The sequence below is a fragment of the Trachemys scripta genome, chromosome 7 (assembly GCF_013100865.1).
Source record: "Trachemys scripta elegans isolate TJP31775 chromosome 7, CAS_Tse_1.0, whole genome shotgun sequence".
In the NCBI taxonomy this organism is placed as follows: domain Eukaryota; kingdom Metazoa; phylum Chordata; order Testudines; family Emydidae; genus Trachemys; species Trachemys scripta.
The window spans coordinates 37,626,400-37,649,193 of NC_048304.1; the positions used below are offsets into that span (position 1 = coordinate 37,626,400).

General features: G+C 39.5%; 1 protein-coding gene across 2 annotated transcripts in view; it reads right to left on the bottom strand.

Annotated features, from left to right (window-relative positions):
- PPARG (peroxisome proliferator activated receptor gamma) overlaps positions 1-10,147 on the bottom strand; it is a 108,328-nt gene extending 98,181 nt beyond the window's left edge. The window contains exon 1 of one of the 2 annotated variants that reach the window (XM_034777142.1): positions 10,092-10,147. The gene's annotated coding sequence lies outside the window, so the exon portion shown is untranslated. The remainder of the gene's footprint in view (positions 1-10,091) is intronic. The other variant, XM_034777141.1, reaches the window with a different exon arrangement.
- Between the last annotated feature and the right edge of the window lie 12,647 nt (positions 10,148-22,794).

Here is a 22,794-nt window from a genome sequence, read left to right on the forward strand (position 1 = left end):
GGAAAAAAATCAAACCCTTAACATATCTATTCTGGCAAAAGCCCTACTATATATTCAGTTATACTGGGAAAATAATCCTTTATCTTATTTTGTTCAGGGAACTATTATAAACGATATCAGCAAAATAGCTCTGGTATAAACTGCATCCACTGTAGACAAGGCCTGAGAGTTTATTTCATTTGTCATCTCAAAAGCCAAGATCAGTGCTCATGGATGAAAAGGAAAGAATATTACTTGAAATGAAAGTGAGAACTTATGTTTCCATACTTTTCAATACTGGTATTAGCAAGTTTTAAAGACAAAAATCTAAAAACAATGCAAAAATGGGCAGGAGCGACATATTACAAAACATATTGTCTCTTTTTATGTTGGGATAATAAGAGACATTTAAAGCATATAAAGCACTGAAACATGTTTTACTAAATATATATTCCTTAAACCATCATCACAAATATATATCACTGAATTAGAAAGTAGAGGATGCTTAAATGTAGATGCAAATGAGTGCCTTCCATGAAAAGACCTAAAACATGAACTACAGAAAATCCTCAGTAAACTACACTAAGGCCTGGTCTACACTAGGAAATTAGGTCAGTATAACTACGTCACTCAGGAATGTGAAAAATCCACACCCCTGATTGACACAGTTAAACCAACCGAAGCTCTGGTGTAGACAACGCTAGGTTGACAGGGGAATTCTTCCTAATTCAAGCCCTAATTGAGTGAGGGAAACCTACCCACTACAAATTAGTGACTTTTGAAGCAATGGAGGAACACCAGCACCATTAGCCAATTGTAAAGGCCTTGTTTCAGGGCACAGATGAGCCCTGGGAGTGGGGCCAAGTAAGGAAGTGGTGATCCCCCATTGTCCTACAGAGAGCCGATACTCCAGCCTTCCTTGGAATTTCCCATATTTGGGCTTCAATAAGATGCAAATCCCCAAATCCATTTTCAGCACAGATTTCCAGTTTATAGAAATGCAGATAACTGAGGTTCTGCCACACATGCTTCTAAATAAGATTATAAAACACAGAGAACACTTTATATGTCTCTGATGCCTGCTCTACACCTACAACTTAGATCAACCTAGGTATATCGCTCATGGCTGTGAAAAATGTTGTGCCCTGCGTGACACAGTTAGGTGGACCAAACCACCTCTGTAGATGCAGCTAGATGGACAGAAGAATTCTTCTGTAGACCTAGCTATTGCCTCTTGAGGGGGGTGGGTTACCTATATTGACAGAAAACCCCCTCCTGTTGATGTAGGAAGTATCTATACTACAGTGCTACAGCAGCACAGCTGCAGTGTCATAGCTGTGCTGCTGAAGCATAGACGTATCCTAAAATTTTGCTCACAGGTACACCCATGCAGGTCCTTTGAATTCCACGGGATTGCACACAAGTAAAGGAGGGCAGAATTTGGCCCTCTATCTTAGAAATTATTTACTATGGTTAGAAGTCAACTTAGTAGCACATATTATACTATGCTTCTACAGAATAAGAACTGAGATCTCAGCATAAAATCCAGCAGCTGGAAAACCACTGCAGGTGATAGCAAGCACTAAGTAAAATATATTCAAGATTAAAGGATAAGCACTTCACTTTTATTTACTGTGGACACCAAAAATGACAGCTCCTAAAAGTTAATTCTATCATAGGGAATTATGCACCTTATGAGTATAGAAGTGGTTGCATTTTCTCCAAGCTCTCCAACTAGTTAGTACCAAAAAGCTCCAGCTCTTAAGTAGTAAAACCTGTTTTTCTGACCACCCCTACTAAAAGATCCTACTCTGAGTGTTAAAGCCTGTAATTAACATTTTTCTTTTCATATCTCTTCTTTTGGAGTAACAAAAGTAACTCTTTGGATATTCCGATATCAGTTTTAAACTACCATGGTTGAGAATTTCTTTCTCAGGGACATAAAAATATCCCAGCTAAAATGATTAAAAATGCATAATTCTGAATTGCTGCCAAACCTGCAATATAAAAAATAATTATTTCCCTCTCTTCATACACACATTTCATTTTGTTCAGTACTATGTTAGAATCCCTTTTTATTTTTACTTCCACTGAAGAATGTTATATATCTTGCGTTTCAATGTTAACATTTTCGGGGGGAGGGAGGGAAGGAGTTGGGAAAAATACTGCAATATTGCATTGAGGATTAACCATATTAGTTTTTAATATAAGATATATTTTCAAACTGAAGGTCAAATAGTGTGCACTTCTCAAACACGAATGTTGAGAATGCAACTCTCAATAGAGAAAACTGTTAGACGTTAGCAGAATTACATTTCATTCCATGGTTAGCTGCTATAGTATTTACACAAGTGATGACCAATATGTTCAGAAGGTATGTATAAACACACAAGTAGTGTACTGTGCGTCTGAAATAAAAGACTACGCTATGAAATAAAATACTATTTTATGGAATGCAGTGTAATTACATGTCATATAAAGTAGTTTAAGAGCAGATTATAATTCTGGTCAAGGCTATTTTAAACCAATATGAGTCTCCCTTCAAAATCATTAAATTGGACTCTTCAGCTGAAAGGCCCAAGACTCAGTATGCAACCTTCCTCTCTATCCCCACCTGCTCCAGATGCCTATTACATGACAGTTATGAGAGTTCATTCTCCTAAAGGGAAATAAATAATGTGTCCAGAATTGTGATGTTTGTGGAGGGAATAGGGGAATATTAAGTAGAGGTTTCCTGTCAAACAAGAATGGGGGGCTAGAGTGGAGGGACTCTGTAACGTGTTACAGCCAGATGCATGATAAAGAGGAAAGACATCCTAATTCCACACGGGACACATGCTGTTATCACAAAAGAGCTGTAGAACTATATGAAAAAACTAATTCTCTTCCCCATGCAGCACTGTAGCATAAGCAGACAACATTACACTAGCGGCTGGTCTGTATGACTTTAGTTTGATTTGAATGAGCAGCATAAACTAATCTCACCTGCAAAACCTGTATAAAATTGTTTACATTTTGCTTAAAACTAAAGCTCATCTACAACTACAGTGAACTAACCACATTAGCTACAGAACATAATACAGAAAAATATACCACTGTTTGTTTCAAAGGCATTTCTACAACGTCCTTGATATATCATGTATTTATGTTTATCTAGCTTTAGCCATGTAGTCTTGCTGAGCAAATAAGAACTCACTGAGGGCTTGATCTGGTATTCTCTGCACACTCAAAATCCCCATTGGATTCAAAGGGAGTTTTGGATGCATGTGAAATGCTGGACAGACTCTCTAGAAGTTTCTAGTGCCTAGCTAGTCTTAGGGTGAAATCCTGGCCCTACTGATGTCAATGGCCAAGCCCCCGAAGCTTAGGGTTACCATCCGTCTGGGTTTCCCCGGACATGTCCGGCTTTTTTAGCTTTAAATGGCCGTCCGGGGGTGGGGGGGTGGGGGGGATTTCTAATAAGGTAGAAATGTCCGGGATTTCCCACTTCCCCTCATGCAGAGTGCGGTGTGGCTGATTGGACGACTAGGCCTGATTGAAAGCCGCTCGCAGACACTGGGGCCTCTAGCAGCCAGAGTCCCTCCCCCTCCCCCGCTCCCTCCTCCCTCGCAGAGCAGCGCCTTATTTGTTTGGCTGCACGTGGAGCCCACAGCTCTCCCTCAGCCTGGTGGGGGGGGGGGGGGCAGGGGAGGGGGAACGGGGGGTGAGGTGGGTGGGGGGGTCGGGGGGGGGCTGTCAGGAGAAGAGGGTGTAGAGAGTGGTTGGGGCAGGCAGGGAACAGGGAACAGGGGGGTTAGATTGCTCGGGGGTTCTGGGGGGGGCTGTTGGGAGAAGGGGGTGTAGAGAGCGGTTGGGGCAGTCAGGGGACAGGGAGCAGGGAGACTTAGATAGGGGGTGGGGTCCTGGGGGCAGTTAGGGTGGGGGGGACAGGTAGGGGGTAGGGGGATTCTGAGGGGGGTGGGAAGTGGGCTGGGGCAGGGCTAGGGCAGCACCCCGTGTCCTCCTTTTTGATTGTTGAAATATGGTAACCCTACCGAAGCTAGGATGTCATCCTTAGATTTTGTATGTGTGTGTGTGTGTGTGTGTGTCTTATAGTGCCTCTCTTGCCTGTATTTTCTTTTGGTGGCATGCATTAGGTTATGTGTATGCCTCTCTGCTTGGAATGCCAGCATATGATCATCTTAAATATGATTTTGGGTGGGATTTCCGACATCTCCCAGTATTGGTCTAATTCTACTTCCATGGAAGTTAATTTACCATTTAATTCAGTGGAAGCAGAGTTAGGTGACCTCTGAGTGCTTTTGAAAATCCCACCATTTGTCCCTTCCAACATGTATAGGATAAAACACTTCTTACAGAGTGGCAGGCAGGTGTCAGATGAGCTGCTCATGGAAACTGCAAAACGCATCTGTGTGAACTAATGTGTAGCTGATTTCTATCAGTGGCAAGACACAGAAGGGGAAGGAAGGTAAGAGGGTGCAAGGAGCTTCCTCTCTCACCTTGTTCTTCTGGGCTAAGGCCAGTCAAAACATAACTGGGAAGCAATGCCACTGTTCCACAACAGCGACAATAATAGCATCTCCAAAAGAAGAGGGCAGCGTGAGGATGAGAGAAGGTTTCACCTTCTGCCTACCCTCTGCTCTAGCAAGCAGAGCTGACCATATATATAGCGGAATGCACATGGCACCATGCACTTTTCGCAAGGGCCGTTTTGGTGAATTACCTCAAATCCCTCCTGGGAGCTCCTGCTCCAGCCCACCCCCTCCACATTCTCTTGAAGCATGGACTATATTTATTTACAGAATGGGCTGTACTGTGGGATTTAAACTGTAATCTATTCCGATGAATTCTGACCCATATTTCTGTTTTATTAAAGTTAAATAAAATTAAAAAAAAAATTAAACTGTAAAACAGTATTAAATACAAAAAATTTGAAATACCATAATTCCAATGCTATTTATACCTTAAAAAAATTTCCAGCCAGTTTAATAGTTTTTACACTGAGGTCTCATATTGTTGTGTTAGAGGTTTGAAAAGAAACTGTCCCAATGTTCTTATTTAAAACTCTCAGGGTATTATTATTTCAATTACATTAAATCAATTAATTATTACTTAGTTAGTAGTACTAATACAAATGATAACTAGAGGTTTATATATGCAGCATTTCTACATACGGTGAAGTCAGGAGGATGTTATTTCATAACACTGAAATAATATGTACATCCTGCCGTCTAGCTATATATACGTAGTGTACATGAATGTGTATGTACTAATATATACAAAGCATACACTTGTTCCTGAACATACATACACATGGGTACCTAAACTTTGTTTTTAAAAATTGCTAATTATCAACCAGCAGAGTAGCAAGTTAGTAGCTTGTTGTTCAGCTAGATGGGACTTTGGGATTCATAGACTTGAATTCATAGACTTTGTCCTGAATGTGCAAACTGCATGACATGCAGGTGATGTGCTTAGTCATGAGGGAAGAGGGTGGCTTATGCATGTCTACAAAGCATCACCTGTTAGTTGATTCCAGAAATTCATGAACTGGATTTTGAGGTAGCTGCTTATCTTCCCTTTTTAAACAGCAGTTATTTTGCTATTATAGCCAATGCCAGTGAAACACACGAAAGTAAATATGCTACATACGGAAAGCATCTGTAAGTCAAAGTTTCTGCTTAATGATCCCACCATTTCATTGTGTTCCCCCTGTTTGTTTGTAGCTATCAGTGCTCTCTCCTCACAGTTTTAGGACATAAGATCATTGGAATAGGCACTGTTTTTTCCTCTATGTTTGTACAATGCCTCACCCAACGGGCCCTGATCCTTGATTAGGCCACTAGGCAGTACTGCAATTCAAGTAACAAACAATTAATAATCATAACTATGTAGTTCACTATCAAGAACTTTAATTTGGGGAAGGATATCATTGTTTTGTTTGGTTCCTTTAATGGATTTAGGAATCGCTTAATAACTGGGCTGTGGAATATAACTGGAAGAAGAGGGGAGATAAAGATTATGAGCCCAATCCTGCAATCCTGACTCCCATGGAAGCTTTGCATATGCAAAGACTGTAAATCAATCCTTAAATGTAGCTAATTCTTTGCTAAATACTCTGTTGTTAAAATACTAGACATAGGGCTAGATTGCCTTTGGGTTGTATGCAGGGGGACTCCATTGCAGCAGATGCCCTGGAGGAATTCTGGGGCTCTGGAGGACCATTTACTGCAATGGAAACTCAGCAATCCTTTAAATTGGTACTATGTGCATTCCCCTCCCCCCGCAATCAGCTGAGAGTGGACCACATGCCCATCCCCTTCCAGTCCCTTTGAAGACACTTGTGCTGTCAGTAGCACAAGCCTCATAGATGCCCATATTATTATTGGCACCTGACTAGGGGCACAACTGTCTAAGGGCGAGCTATGCTTCATATTTAGAAACAGCAATTAAAAAACCCAATCAGTTAAAAGAAAAATAAAGGCCTATCAGTCAGTACAGGAATCAATATCAGTACCCTGTTACTGTGATTCTTACTAATGTTGATCCAAATCAATTTTCATTCAGTCTTCAAAACCCCCATTGAAGCCAAAGGGATTTTTCTTGAGTAAGAACACAGTGAAAATTGAGTAAGGCCCTCAGGAACTGTCTTGTTAATAGGAAGCACATGCATGAATTCCCTTAATGATATTTCTGGGTGTATAGTTATATAGAACCAATCACAACACTGATCTTCTACTACTTAGTGATTTGTTGCTTTTTAAAAAACACACAGAAAATTAACTGAAACATTCAAAACAGTTGCAATAAAATGACTTAAGAATAAGAAAAAAAATCAGCATAATAAATAAAGATTTATCAGAATTCACCATCACTTATAATATTACATTGGGGAACAATCTGCTTTCAATAAGTCTATTATTGACTTTAAAAATTAAATTAGTGGCTATATCATAACAACACAGCAAAATAAATTGCTTGAAAATAACATGGAAAGCGTTGTGCCCATGACACCTCAACGAACTAGCTTGGAGAATCCTGTGGGCATTTAAAAAAAAATGTAAGCTAGTTAATGTAGACAGTGCACATATGCTTTTTGTGCTTGCTTTCCATGAATACTCTAGAAAAGTGTTTTAGCGCAGAAACATATATGGAAATAGTAAATTTAAGCAAGTATTGGTTTATGCTCACCACAACTGGGAACAGAAAGAAAACCTTGTGACCTATGTATCAATCAAAAGTAATTAAAGTCACTCAAATTTCAAATACCAAATATTCAAAACTAATTACTGACACCTGAGTTACAGAACAAGAAATAGCTAGTGAAATTATTCTGAATTTTTTTGAATAGTGAATACTTCCAAAAAAATCAAAAGGTGCTTTCAGTCAATTCCAAATCATAAAGAGGCAAAAATCATTAAGTAAATTATTTCCTGTGAATTATTTGCTTAGCTTTGTACAAAACACAGTTTTGCTTCTACTTATAAACTATTTTTTGCTTTACTGATTAAACTGTTGGTTAAAATCATTCTAGTACTGACTGCCATAGAAATACATTTATATTGACTGAACTGGGCCTGAATTTAGGAACTGATCTATAGGAACTGAAAGAAAAGTCAAGTAGAAAAAACTTAGATTCAGCAGTAATGTCAATGTCAGTATCATAAAGCAAAAGTTAAAAACTGAAGCTATAATATTGATCAACTTTACCATCTTACAGGTGTTTGTTGTCGTGTCTTAGTATGTAAAATACATACTTAAATTGGAGAAGGAGAATCATTTTTTATGGAAAGAACATACTATGACAAACTTTTCATGATACACTGATATCTGGTACAGGGCAATATACTTTTCAGATCAGGTATTATCAAGGAATGGATGCTGTCTACTAGGGCTACTCACAGAAATGTATAAAAATATGTAAACCAGTAATGCAATATTTTAATAAACTGATGTCTAAGTAGATTCAAATCTGACAGCAGCTCCTATAAGAATACCTACCAAATATTACTCTGATGTTTAGCTTCCAATTTCAACATCCATGTCTAATGATTTGATCAAATATCTCCCCCACTGACAATAGTCTATATCAGGGGTCGGCAACCTTTCAGAAGCGGTGTGCCGAGTCTTCGTTTATTCACTCTAATTTAAGGTTCTGCGTGCCAGTAATACATTTTAACGTTTTTTGATTATCTCTTTCTATAAGTCTACAATATATAACTAAACTATTGTTGTATGTAAAGTAAATAAGGTTTTTAAAATGTTTAAGAAACTTCATTTAAAATTAAATTAAAATGCAGAGCCCCCTGGACATGGTGACCAGGACCCGGGCAGTGTGAGTGTCACTGAAAATCAGCTCGCGTGCCGCCTTCAGCACGCGTGCCATAGGTTGCCTACCCCTGGTCTATATTTACATTGTGCAGAATTGTTTAAAAATGATTCTTCATAGTCTCATAATTAAATCTCTAAGTAATTTTTCACATTAATCTTCAGTGAGATCTAGAGGGATTAAAAATGTTCAACATAACTACGCACAGGGAATTCTAATATCGACCAGGGTACAACAGACAAGACTAATTTGCAAAAGACAGACTGGACACTGCAGGTCATACAAGTTCCAGTGTACCTCATGGGCCACACTGGGTCCTTTTTAGCTAACAAGTAATGCATTATTATCATCTTTGAAAAGTTACTTTATGCATATTATTACAGACTGATTGCTAGGGAAAATATATATTTTTGAACATTGGTTACTAGACAGAACGTTAGTGTCATATTCCAGACAAACAACTCTTTTGGAGATGGAGGAAGTGGGTCACAAACAAAATTTATCAGTCCACATCCTTACTTTTAAATGTCTGGGCAATTATAGTTGATCCTTTTCATTTAAGTTAACTTAAATATAACAATACTATTAAATTGGAAGTCCAAAGTACATTAAAAAATAATAATTTCTTGATAACTTCCTGTGCTTATCTCCAAAAGGCTACACATAGATATCAGTCTAATGTCATAATATAAAGTTATAATAATACTATCACAGCATTGTATCATGTGAATATACTCCCTCACAGTTACAACACTACAGGAACTTGCAGTCCCCAGCTGCCAAGTACCCTGGAGAGAAACGACCCCAGGAAAATTACAAAATGCTCCTGAAAATCTGGGGCATGCCACCCATATATAATATATTTCAACATAGTATCTCTGCTGTGGCATGACTGAACTCAGGGCTCGCTGACTTTTCTTGGTTGAGAAGTCAAAGAGAAAATGTTGCTTTTCATTCATTATCAGGTAAGCAAAGTGAGTAACACTCCTTCGCCATCTCCCCTCTCCACATGTTGTACCAATGGACATAGCCACCTGTAACTATCACAGAATACCAATGGGCACAGTTTACTGACTATCTCCATCAATATCACACACGTAGCACCATTGGACATACGTCCCCATGTGTATTCCACCATCCCCATACAGTACCCATGAACACTGTCCATCTGCTTACCCCCAAACCACTTTACATAGCCCACATGAGATACAGCTTCCTCCAGTATAATCCACTACCTATGCTACTAACTCCATAGACCACCCATACGTAAAGCCTTCTGTGTATCTCACTGCCCCTAGATGCCCCCATGGACGCAGCTCACCCCGGAGCTCCCATGAACAGAGTTCTTCATTCCTCCCCAAACCCCTATGGGAACTGCGCGCTGCCCACAGAGCCCCCATGGGCATTAGCCCCATCCTCGCTCTCAGCCCTCGCCACCATGCCCACAACGCCCGCACTCCATGAAGCCTCCCCTTCATCAACAGTCCTCCACCACCCTCCCACAGCCTCCTGCCTGCCACCCCAAAGATCCCCCAGGAGCACAGCCCTCCTTTCTACCCCGTCTGCCCCCCACGGGCACAGCCCGCGCCCCCGGCAGACCCTTCTCTCTCCCCCGGGGTACAGCCCCCCTGCCTACTTCTACTCCAAAAGAGACCCCCCGCCCCCTTAGATCCCCACGGACGCAGCCCCCTGTCTGTACCTGCCCCCCCACACCTCCTTCCTGCCCCCAGAGAGCCCCCCTGCCGCGCCGGGGGATGGTCCCCGCAGCAGCTCACACACTGACCTGACGCTGTCAAGACTCAGCAGGAGAAACTGTTCCCTTCTAGTGGGATAAACTCCCCCCGCCCGGCCCGTCCTCCCGACGAGCACCGCCTCCCTGCTCGGCAGGCACCGCCTCCCCGCCCTGCTGCTGGCCCTCCCAGAGCCTGGGGCGCCGGGCGGCGCTGCCCGCTGCCCGCTGTCCGCTGCCCTGGGCGCTGGGCCTCCCGCGCGACCCGCGGCGAGGGTCAGGGCCGTTGATGCCGGGCTCTGGAGCCTTGGCGGGAAACGGGGCACAGAGGGGGATGGGCGGACAAAAGCATGGGACGGGTAGGGCATGGGGTGCGGGACACAAAAGAGAATATGACATAAAGAGGGCTCGGGAAGGAAATGGCATAGAGGGGAATGTGGCATGCAGGGAGTATGTAGGACGTGTTGCTTCTCTTTCCTCTCACCCCACCTCCACACTCTGAGGGGAGTCCAACCCATGCAACCCTGTTAGTCTTAGTGAAATTACAAATGTGTAATTGATATTTTTGGTTTTTGGTTTCTGAAGTGGACCTGGAGTTTGAAACCTGAACTCTGCTGGTCTTTTCTGAAATGTATATAACAATGCAGGTTTTCTGGCTGCCCAATCAATACCCACGTTCCCTTTCCAGTTTCCAGTGCTGCATGGAGTTTTTGTTTTTGCCACCCCAGGTCATTCTGTATTCTTCTCTGACAGTTTTCAGAGTGGTAGCCGTGTTAGTCTGTATCAGCAAAAAGAACAAGGAGTACTTGTGTCACCCTTAGAGACTAACAAATTTATTTGGGCATAAGCTTTCGTGGTCTAAAACCCACTTCATCGCATGCATGCAGTGGAAAATACATGTTCTCGCTGTATATATATCTTCCTACTGTATTTTCCACTGCATGCATGCGATGAAGTGGGTTTTAGCCCATGAAAGCTTATGCCCAAATAAATTTGTTAGTCTCTAAGGTTCCACAAGTACTCCTGTTCTTTTCTCTGACAGTGAGATTAGTTTGGAAATCTGTGATATAGCAATATTTTGTTTTTACCTCATTTTCCTTTTGTTTTCCCTGTGTATATTATTATTTAATTTTGTATGCTGCATTAATGCCAAATGGCCTCAATGAAGGGTCAAAGGCCTTTGTGCTAGGCACTATAGAAACAACACATAAATATAGTTCCTGCACTAGAGAGCTCACAATCTAGGATTATGACAAGCTGCTACAAGTAAATAAGCAGACAAATGTGGAAAGGGCAGGAATGGATGTAACAGTACAAATGGGTGCATTTGCGTGAATCAGTAGTCTCTGGTTCTATAGTCAAATCATATACGAAGTAATGGTTTATGCTCATTTTTTTTTTCAGATTTATACTCCCAAAGGAGGCAGTGTGTGAAGTGGATAGATTATTGCAGAAGGTAGGACACACAAGTTCCATTCCTACCTCTGACATTACCTTGCTGAGTGACCGTATGTAAATCATACAAGGGCACATTTTCAGAATAATTTGGCTACTCTTTGGGCACCTAAATGTAATGGCCAGATTTTTTAAAGGGCTCTGCACCCAGCAGTTCCTATGCTTCTTTGCCTGGTGTGTCACCAGCAGAATAACTATGTTCTCAGCGGGAGCTGGTGGGCTGAGCACTTTTGAAAATCTGGACATTTCATTTAGCCCAAATAGTAGTTGAACTCTTTTGAAAACCTGGCCATTAGCAGCTGCATACACATATTTTAAATTGTGCACACAAGTAGTAGCCCAGCTCAAATTGAGTTGGCATTTATGCACATATAATTAGGAAAATGTACCTTCAACTATGTGTATAGGGCCCTAAGAAATATACAACCAACTTAGAAAAACAACAAACTTTCAGGGTTTAGTTCAACTGCATGAGCAAACTGCAGACATATTCAACTCCTGTTCAGACTGGTTCCCAAAAAATCAACCCACCAGAGCTCTCAGGATATTCAGTTACAAGTATTACTTCATTAGAACAAACTCATCCTTTGTACAAGCATTTTAAAACACAGAAGTGCTTATTATCATTGGCTTATGTTCTGAAGTCAGGACATTGTCACCTAGTAACTACAGGGAGCAGTTAGTTTTTTCTATAAACATGTAGTTTCATGGATTCATAGATTTTAAGGTGAAAAGGGACCAACAGATAATCTAGTCTGACCTCCTCTACAACAGAAGCCACAGAATTTCACCTACTTACTGCTATATTGAGCTCAATAACTTGTGTTTGACTAAAGCATAGATTCCAGAAAGATATCCAGTCTTGATTTCAAGACATCAAGGGATGAAGAATCCACCAGTTCCTTGGGTAGTTTGTTGCAATAGTTAATCACCCTTATTGTAAACATACAACTTTATTTCCAATTTTAATTTGTCTGGCTTGGTTTGCCAACAAAAGCTTGGTTTTTTACTTGTGGCAGCTGGTAACTGTATGGTCAGCCACTTCCTACTGGGAGGCTAACTTTATATGCATAGTTTGTATAATTCTTGTATTCTTTATATTAAGAATGTAATGATCATGGACAAGTCATTAATCTCTCAGTGCCCCTGTTCCCCTCCATCTTTTGCCAGTTTTGTCTAGATTATACAATTTTTGGTGGCAAAGACTGTCTCATACTGGGTGTATGTAAAGACTGGGGCTTCTAGACACTAGTATAATATAAATAAGGATGAAATTTTGGGCCCAATTCCCACTGCAGTTATGCCATTAATTTCAAAGGCAGTAGGAAAAGACCCTTTGTCATCAACACTAATTTTGAAATTAGGTGGTAACTAGCATTCATAGATCTATTTTACTTTGTTTGCTATTGACAAAATTGTAGGATGTAAAAGCTGTAGGTATCTGCAAGATATTCCTTATAGAAGGGTTTCCATTTTTCATGTAAGAGAACTACAGTCCATATTCAGCTTCAGTAATTCCATGTGATGGTTGAAAGAGGGAGTGATTTCTTTCTTTATTGCGTCGAAATCAATTGTTGATTTTAATAATTAAAAAGGAGATTTTGATATCCTTACACTGAATAGTAGCATATGCAATAAGTAGTCCCACTGAAATAAACTAGACTACTTTTGGACTAGACTTCACTAACCAGGCCTTTATAGTTTGATTTTAGGTCAGAAATCACTTTTAATATTATTTCTTAGTTTTAGAATTATATATGTAATAATGAGCCTCTGTGTCTTGTGATCTAGTAATTCCTAGAATTGGTTTGAAAAAGATTAGAAATCTTATAAAGGTGAAAGATTTTTTCTTTCTTCTTCCTTTATTTGTAAATATTTTACCTCCAATTTATGAATTGGAGATAGAATATTTACAAATATAGGTTTCAGAGTAGCAGCCGTGTTAGTCTGTATCCGCAAAAAGAAGAACAGGAGTACTTGTGGCACCTTAGAGACTAACAAATTTATTAGAGCATAAGCTTTCGTGGACTACAGCCCACTTCTTCAGATGCATCCGAAGAAGTGGGCTGTAGTCCATGAAAGCTTATGCTCTAATAAATTTGTTAAACAAAAAAGAGGCTTTGAACTACCTTGAAACATATTGCCAGTGGGAATGTGGAGAGGGGTGCTTCTTGGTTAGTTCTCCAAAGCATTTCAATATAAATATTTTGCCATTCGTGCTCCGAGGATATCAGTGTTTCTTTCTTTTGGCCTGGGGTAATGATTCAGGTTAAATCAATGTGGTTCTTCTTCGAGTGATTGTTCACGTCCATTACACATTAGGTGTGCGCGCGCCGCGTGCACGGACGTCGGAAACTTTTTCCCTTAGCGGCTCCCGTCGGGCCGGCGGGNTTGTAAAAAGAAGAACAGGAGTACTTGTGGCACCTTAGAGACTAACAAATTTATTAGAGCATAAGCTTTCGTGGACTACAGCCCACTTCTTCAGATGCATCCGAAGAAGTGGGCTGTAGTCCACGAAAGCTTATGCTCTAATAAATTTGTTAGTCTCTAAGGTGCCACAAGTACTCCTGTTCTTCTTTTTACAAATATAGTTATTTAGTTATATAGATTTTTTCTGTTGTGTTTATGCATGAAGTCTCTAGGTGCATTACAAAAGTTTAAAAGCACAAATCACAGTTTATCAACCTCTATATTCTGGAAAGGATGGAAAATTTATCTAACCAATCTTTCAGCATCTAGAGGACAATCTTATACTCTGGCAGTCCAACTATATATCTAGTGGTCAAAAGAACGGTTTTGACTATGAAAAATATGCTGGTCTTAAAGTAAAGGGGGTTACTTTAAATATGTCCAGCAGCTACTGTATGGCTGTATTTGTTACAATAACAATATAGTATCCGTATTGCTTCTTGCTGTTGTTGGAAGCACATATTGACCACAGAAAATAAAATAATGAAGCCTTTCTGGGATAGCCTTCCTTCTACTTGAAATTTCCATCTGCTTATTTGGTGTTAACAATGGATAACGGAATATTTTAAAATAATCTGTTTTTATTGCTAACTTTTTGTCTGTAGAGAAAATAACATGTTCGTAAAAAGGGTTCTCATCTAGTTTATTTACTCCATCTTTCCTTCTTTTACTTTTATGTACTCTTCATACTTGTTTCCATTAAAAGGAAATCTGATGTGCATTAGAGCGTTATAGAGATAGGGAGTGAATCTCATGGACTAGAGCGAATTTCCTTAAAATACTAATAAGGGATTCTGGTCCTTATTATGACTTCAGATTTTCTCCTTAGTGACCACACTACCAATATTGTCAACATTCCTGTACTATGAAATCTGGAACCATGGAACCAGCAGAAGCAATAAAATAGGTATGATATATGTTTAGCATACATATCTTTAGAGCTGACTAACAAGAATGTTTTACCTAAAAGTGATCCTCCTGTCCTGAACTTTTGGGTTTGAATAAAATGAGATCAAAATTCAAACCATCCCTGGCTTTATTTTTATGAAACTACACAATTTTGTCTATATCTAATAACAGTATGATAAACTGTGTGTCACCTCTGTTCCCACTCCCTCTAGATTTTTCTCTTTTTCTTTTATTTTTGGAGCCACCAGCGGTCCCTTTAGAATTGTAGTTTAGTTCTCCTGTCAGGGATGTCATCTTCGTCTCTCTAAAACTTTGCTTTTGTTTTTTTGCTTACCTCCATGTAAAATATATCCAGTCTGACCACCCCGTGCCCATCTCGCACACTCCATATTTGGAGACTTAGAAAATCCACTGTAGTAAGGGAATGTGGTGAAAACTGCACTACTGTCTACCAGGCAACTCTCTCTCTCAAGCAATCACTTTAATGTATCCTTAAAGATTCCACTACTATTATGGTGACCTTCATTTAAAACTATCAGTGTTTCTTGGTCCTTTGTGTGGTCAAATTGAGACGGGTTTGTTACTATAGTGTGTTGTATTTTTGAAAATTCAGATCACATTGACATTGTAAAAGTTTAGAATTCTTAAATAAATAACTGCAGGAACCCAGACATAGTGCTGTGCCAGCATCAAGAAGACAGATGGTATTATGGTTAAAGCAGTGATACTCAGACTGAGGCTCATGAGCCACAAGTAGCTCTTTAATGTGTCTCCTGTGGCTTTTTGCAGCACATGATATTAAAATACTGTGTGATTTAATCATTAACCTAAGTTATTAAGCAATCAAGTTGCTTTTACTATGTTATTAACCAGTTAAATTATCAGCTTGCATTAAGTTATTAACTTATTTGCTGTGGGAATTAGATAGATAGATAGATAGATAGAACTACAGTAAATGAAACAATGAATTCACACTACTGTGGTTCTTTAGGGTAATGTTGATCGCTAATTTGGCTCCTGAACCACTGAGGTCTGAGTATCACTGGTTTAAAGCATGGGACTGGATACTGAGAGATCTGGGTTCTATTTCTGGTTGTGCCACAGACTTCCTGTGGGTAATTAGGTAAGTCACTTAACTCTGTCTCGTTTTCCTCATCTGTAAAATGCAGCTAATAGTTCTATAATGGGTAAGGTCTAAAGCATTCTACAAATACTCATATATCCTCTGATGGAAGTTCATATATCATTACAAGAGGTTATAATGAAAGGAGCAAAACAATGATTCTCCTTATTCAGTCTTAATGTAGTTTGCTATTCATTCCAAGCAACTAAGACTCACAGAGTTTGACCCAAAGATTTGTAAGGGATTTGTTTAAAGATTCAAAATAACTTCTTTTTTTTTAAAAGAAAAATCGAGTTCTCTTTGTAAGAGTGTGAAGAAGGTGGTTTTATGACATTTAATCCCTGATAATTGTTGCAAAGGATTTAATTTTTTTCACTCACTGTTTGTTTTGGAGAACTGCTCTGAAGTCTCTTGGTGCTCCCATTTCCTGTAACCTTTGTCTTGTTTTATAGTTTTTATACATTGTTATGATAGAATTAATGAAAAATACTATTTTTAAAATCCCTACTTTTGCATATTTTACTGTAATCTCCCATGTGCCCTGTATGTAAAAAATACTGTAGTCCAGCTAAATGGCAGTTCTATAAATGTACTTGTAACCTATAAATCCCAGTGAAAGTGTTGAAATTGGGATGGCGCACACTGTGCCGTGAAGGATTATGTTTACCTGCATTTCAATTATTGTGCCATGCCTCCCAGGCTGATATATTACAACTGCACTTTCTACTACTGGTAGAAACTACTGAGAGTTTTTAAAACACTAAAAATACTGACAATTAAATATTTGCCTTTGTTATTCTGTATAAAAAAAAGTGAGGGGAGGGTTATGGCTGAAATCCCCACCTGCAGTTAGGTTTTTAGCTAATTTTTTTTTAGGTTTTAGATCACATTTTTTAAAACAAAAATAGTTCTTTAATCTCTCCATAGGTTTACACACCAAGGTAAACTTTTTAAAAAACTTTACTTTTTAATATTTTAGTTTATAATTATCTTCTACATAATTATACACACTAAAATTTAATTATTATGCAATCAGAGAGCAGGCAACATTGAGCAGATCATACATGTTTAAAAATTATCCCAACAAAAATAACTTAATTAGAGTCTGTAAAGTTTGTACTGCAGTTGTGTCCCTAATTTTTCAAACTCTAACCTGCTGCCAAATTTTGGAGAACACAGATGAGCCAAAGATAAATCAGAATGCTCTGTACTATTAGCTGCAAAAGAATGATCATAGTTCTAAAACTCCTACACTTATATCATTTAGTACTATTATCTCTACAGGATTGTACCACAATAAAAAAACTAAAATCACAGGAAGAGCAGCATCAAACTAAAATTTGAGCACACCGTGCTGCAAGTGTAAGAAAGTGGTGTGTGTGTTTCAGATCTCTTTGTGCCCAGTCCACAGAGGTTATGAGTCTGTGACAACTCCACCTAAAAACCTTTGGCTCTTTAGACTAAGTTGGAGCAGCAGCTCATGCTTTTACCTCTGGAAGTCTCTTGTTGACTCCCTGGTGTGTCAGCCAAGATAGCAGTCATCACACAAGCTGTTCTCATTTTCTCATCTACGTAAATCCCAACTTGCACAAGCCCCGATACTGTAAACACTTATGCACATGATGCACATAGTAGTCCAACATGGGACTATTCATGGTAGTTGCAGTGGCGTAGCCAGGTGGAGCGAACAGGAGGGGCGGACATAAAAAAAGGTGCCACCCGCTGTGGCGCTTGTACTCACTGGGTGGCGCTCCAGGTCTTCGGCGGTGGGTCCTTCACTCGCTCTCGGTCTTCGGCGGCACTGAAGGTCCCGCCGCCGAAATGCCACCGAAGACCCGGAGCGAGTGAAGGACCCACCGCCGAAGTGCCACCGAAGACCTGGAGCGCCGCCCAGTGAGTACAAGCGCTGTAGCAGGTGGTGCCTTTTTTTATGTCCGCCCCGCCGTTCAGAGTAAAAATTAAAAAGGCGTCACTTGTGCTCAGTGGGGGAGCGGCCGCTCCACCTGCTCCCCCCCCCAGCTATGCTACTGGGTAGTTTACAGGCTCGGGCCACAAAGAACAAGGTTTGTTTGACTTCAGTGTAAATGTACACAAATGCTAAGCCCTTAGATTCAGTAAGGCCTCAAATTTCTAAGTCAATTTCCATTGTTCACTCATTCTGTATTAATTTTTGTGGTTGAATCTTCAACAAAGACATATTCTTATCTTATATAGAGTAACTCCTCACTTAGCATTGTAGTTATGTTCCTGAAAAATGCAACTTTAAGCGAAACGATGTTAAGCAAATCCAATTTCCCCATAAGAATTTATGTAAATGAGGGGGTTAGGTTCCAGGGAAATTTTTTTCACCAGACAAAAGACTATATTATATATATATACACACACACACACACACACACACACACACAGAGTATAAGTTTTAAACAAACAATTTAATACTGGTACACAGTGATGATGATTGTGAAGCTTGGTTGAGGTGGAGGAGTCAGAGGGTGGGATATTTCCCTTACTGCTAAATGATGAACTAGCAATTGGCTGAGCCCTCAAAGGTTAACTCTCACTCTGCAAGGCAGCAGGAATGGAGGGAGATATGCACATTTCCCTTAAGTACATTGCCTTGTTAATTAGGTCAGCTTGCTGAGACCGCAGCCCTGGTGTGTGTCCCCTGCTCTATGGAAGATGGGGTGAGTGGGGTGCAGGAGCAGGGGGGCGGGGAGCAGCTCCAAGGCAGAGGGCAAGAGCAGCACATGGCAGGGGGGGAGGGACACAGCTGAACTGCAGGCAGCTGCTGCACAGGGAACTTAGGGGAGCAGGGAGCTGATAGGGGGGCTGCCGGTCCACCCTGGTTCCAAGCCCCCACCAGCTAGCTGCAACGGGCTGCTCTTCCTGCAAGCGGTAGACAAAGCAGGCAGCTGCCAAATGACATTAGAAGGGAGCATTACACAACTTTAGACGAGCATGTTCCCTAATTGATCAGCAACGTAACAACGTTAACCGGAACGTTAAGTAAGGAGTTACTGTATTGTTTAGCTAAGTAAAGAATCACCATTTTTATTCTGTAAAGATCATTGACATTTGTTTTACTGCAGTATAAGAAATTAAAATTTGGTCAGGGTATCCAGTCTGAAATAGATATTAGATAAAATTCTTCTTGTTTTACTCACACAAGAGTCCCATTGGCTTCTCGGCTGCCCATATGGGGTTGGCTCTCTGGGGATTTTATAATAAATAATCCTTTTATATTATATCTTAACCACCTTTCTTAAAAATAAAGTTATTAGCCAGTTTTCAGTCTCCACTAGCCACCAGGGATACTAAGTACCTTTCACAGTGACTCAGGAGCTATTTTAGGAGAAAAATATTACAATAATTTGCAGGAAATAACCTTTTTGTTCCAAAACAGATGTCATTGAACACCATTATATCTACAACAATTAAAATTATCTTTGGTAACTTTTAGTATTTGGCATTGCGCCATTATTGTTCAGTTAAATATTTTTCAAGTCTGTTAGGACCTCTGCCCACTGTGTGCTTGCAACCCCTCATTGTCAATACAGAAGGCACTTCTCATTTTTGTGACATGACAGTTTCTTTTCTGGAAGGGCCTATGTGATATCTTACATGAAGACAAAATGCAAGGTCCAAGAATTTTATTATAACTGTATCAGAAAGTTTACAAGGTAATAACAAAAAATTTTAATAGCTGAGGCTTTACTTTTTAATGTGGAGTGGTAAACGACAAAAAAAGTAGTTGAAAGTATTAACCAACATTTAAAGTGCATTAGAAGACATGCACAGACATCCTGATGAATTTAAATAGCTGGCTGGATCAGAAATGGAGGAAAAATAACATTGGAACAGGAATAAAACATAAAGCAGCCAAAAACTTGTCTCTCTCATTTAGGAGGCAAATACTTACTGCTAAGGAATTATTTGTTACTTATAAAGTTGAACTTATGCAAAAAAGATTGTTTGGCGGATTGTTGCTGCTGGACTCTATAACTTTAATCCTCATCAAATACTAATTGTATGTTCATCAGCACAGGGATCTGCACTTCATACTTGTCTGTAATGCATCTAGCACGCAGTTGCTGTCACATAAATAGTAATATTCTTCAAAAAGCCAGAACTATCCTAATTTCCCACATGTGATATCATTATATATCATTGGTAGTGCGGTAGTGCCTATGAGGCCCACTCATAGATTCATAGACTAGAATCCTATTGTGCTAGGTGCTGTATGAATACAAAGAAAAAGATGGTATTTGCCAGTTGCTGGCTGGCGTTTTAAGGGAAAAAGCCAGCTCACAGGCATAAGAACAGCCATACTAGGTCAGACCAAAGGCCATCTAGCCTAGTATCCTGTCTTCCAACAAAGTGGCCAATGCCAGATGCTTCAGAGGGAATGAACAGAACAGGTAATCATCATGTGATCCATGCACTGTCACCCATTCTTAGCTTCTGGCAACCAGAGGCTAGGGACACCATCCCTGCCCATCCTAGCTCATAGCTATTGATGGACCTATCCTCCATGAAATTATCTAGTTCTTTTTTGAACCCTGTTATAGTCTTGGCCTTCACAGCATCCTCTGGCAAGGAGTTCCACAGTTTGACTGTGTGTTGTGTGAAGAAATCCCAAAGAACTTACAAGTCTTTGTAACATTAAAATGCTTTATCAGTAGCATATTTTGGATTTGTGCAAGATCATATATGAACTAATATGTAAATGTCCCTGTTTAATATCGAAGTCTGGATACATAACATGTATTACGAGATGCTATCAATGCATAGGAAACAGGTCTCCTTTCTACATAGGCAGATGCTGTGAATTTGTTAAGTGGTAGGGTTTTCTTCACACAATGTGGATTATTCTGTAATCAATAATGAAGCAAGTTTGGGAGTACAGATGTGAAATCACTATCAGTGTTGTCTCAGGATTGAGATATGCCATGTATTTTATAGATAAATGTAGTTTTTAAAGAATAAGCAGTGGAACAATAACCTCCCAACCTTCAGTTGTTATGAGAGAGTTGAAGTAATTTTAACATGTGCTCCCCTGGTGTGTGTTTTTGAATATATGAAATTTGGGCTAGATCATCCATTTTGTATGCATATCTTTTCCTCTGAGTGGACTTTACATAGAGCACAATACAGTGCTTCTTAACCCATGGGTTCACAGGTGAAGAACACAGGCTGCTAAAATAAGGAAACCAGGAGGAAAACATTGGGAAACACAATCTGATTCAAATGGGAAATTATGAATAAAATGTTATGCAAAACATTTTAAAGCATTGAACTTTTCTCTGAAAAGTTTACTCCGTAAAAATGGCACATGGGACCCACATATTTATTGGGTGTCAATTGCTTCAGATCAAATTTGTTTAATTAATAAGTATCCACATTCACAAATTCATGTATAGAGTATATATTGGCTACAGTAGCTCCTTTACCAATGTATTTTCTCTAAAAAAAAATTATAGAAAATTCAGCCTTCATTACAAATCAGTGTGGCAATTTTTTATGTAGGCAATTTAGCTAACTAAGCGTATTTAAAACTACAACATCTTTTTTCAGAAGAAGTGTAACAGTAGTTGTAGAAGATAGGCCTCTTGACTTCAGTTCTGGCCTGATTTTGCACCTTGGGTGGTCATTTACACTGGTTGAAAATTAGTACCAATTGAGTGTGAAACACCACCACAGCTATGAGTGAAGAGTTCTGATTTGGTAACATTAAGCTGTGTGCAAAAGAAATGTCATTTGAATCATAATGTAGACTTTATAGCTCAGAGAACTTTGTTCTTCAGAGACATCTGATTGTTGCAAACAGGATAGAATAAACTGGCTCATCCAAGTTGAGGTATTGTTCAATAGGTTAAAGCCTTAACAAAAGAGCCATCCCCTGAGGCTTGAAAATTAAAACCACAAATTTCATTTTCCATTTTGGTAATCTAGAGGGAAGGAGGTTATTCCATGATTTTAGCTTTCACTGTGATCATTGTCGCAAAAACAGTTTACTAAGGCAACTTTGCTAGGTAAAGCATATGTCAGGCAGGTTAGCAAAAATACAAAAAAGAGTTAATACTCTAAACTTTGTTCCTCTGGATCAAATTATTAAAATGATTAATTTTACCTCAGCATTTGCTCTTTCATTGGTTCACAAAGAGAATTAGGATACTTCTATTCTCACATATGGCCCCAAATTCCTTCCATTCTGTTTTCCCTGTCTTTAGTTTCCTGTTTACTCATGAAACAGCTCCAGGTTCACTTTTTCTAGAGTCCTTTCCACAAATAAAGACACCTAATTTCCCTAGTCCTTCTTGGTTAGTAACCGACTTGGTTCTATTAGTGTAGAACATTTGTACATCAGCTTTTTCTGTTATTTAATATTTCCACATATATCATCATGTCTGTGTGCTTTCTTTTGTTCTGATTCATTCATCAACTCAAATTCTAAGGCTCACAAACTTTATTTTAAATCTTCATTCATCACTTATGAGAAACTGTCCTTTTAAAAACATTTTTTTTAAGCTGCTAGTTTTTCCAAAGTAGAGTCCACCCTACTGTATTTTCCAGCTGTGCCAGTTTGCTTCTCTCGTATGCCTTTGCATGAACCTCAAGCTCACTTAACCTAGGGGAATGGACAATGATATTTAGTCTCCAGGTGGCTAGGAGTAAGTTTGGTATGGCTCAAATTAGAACAATATAAACTGAACTACCGACCCTGAGATCTGTGAGTACGACAGTATTCCTGTCTACTGAAAGTGGAAACAAATCTTAAATTCAACTCTCTCTGATTGTATA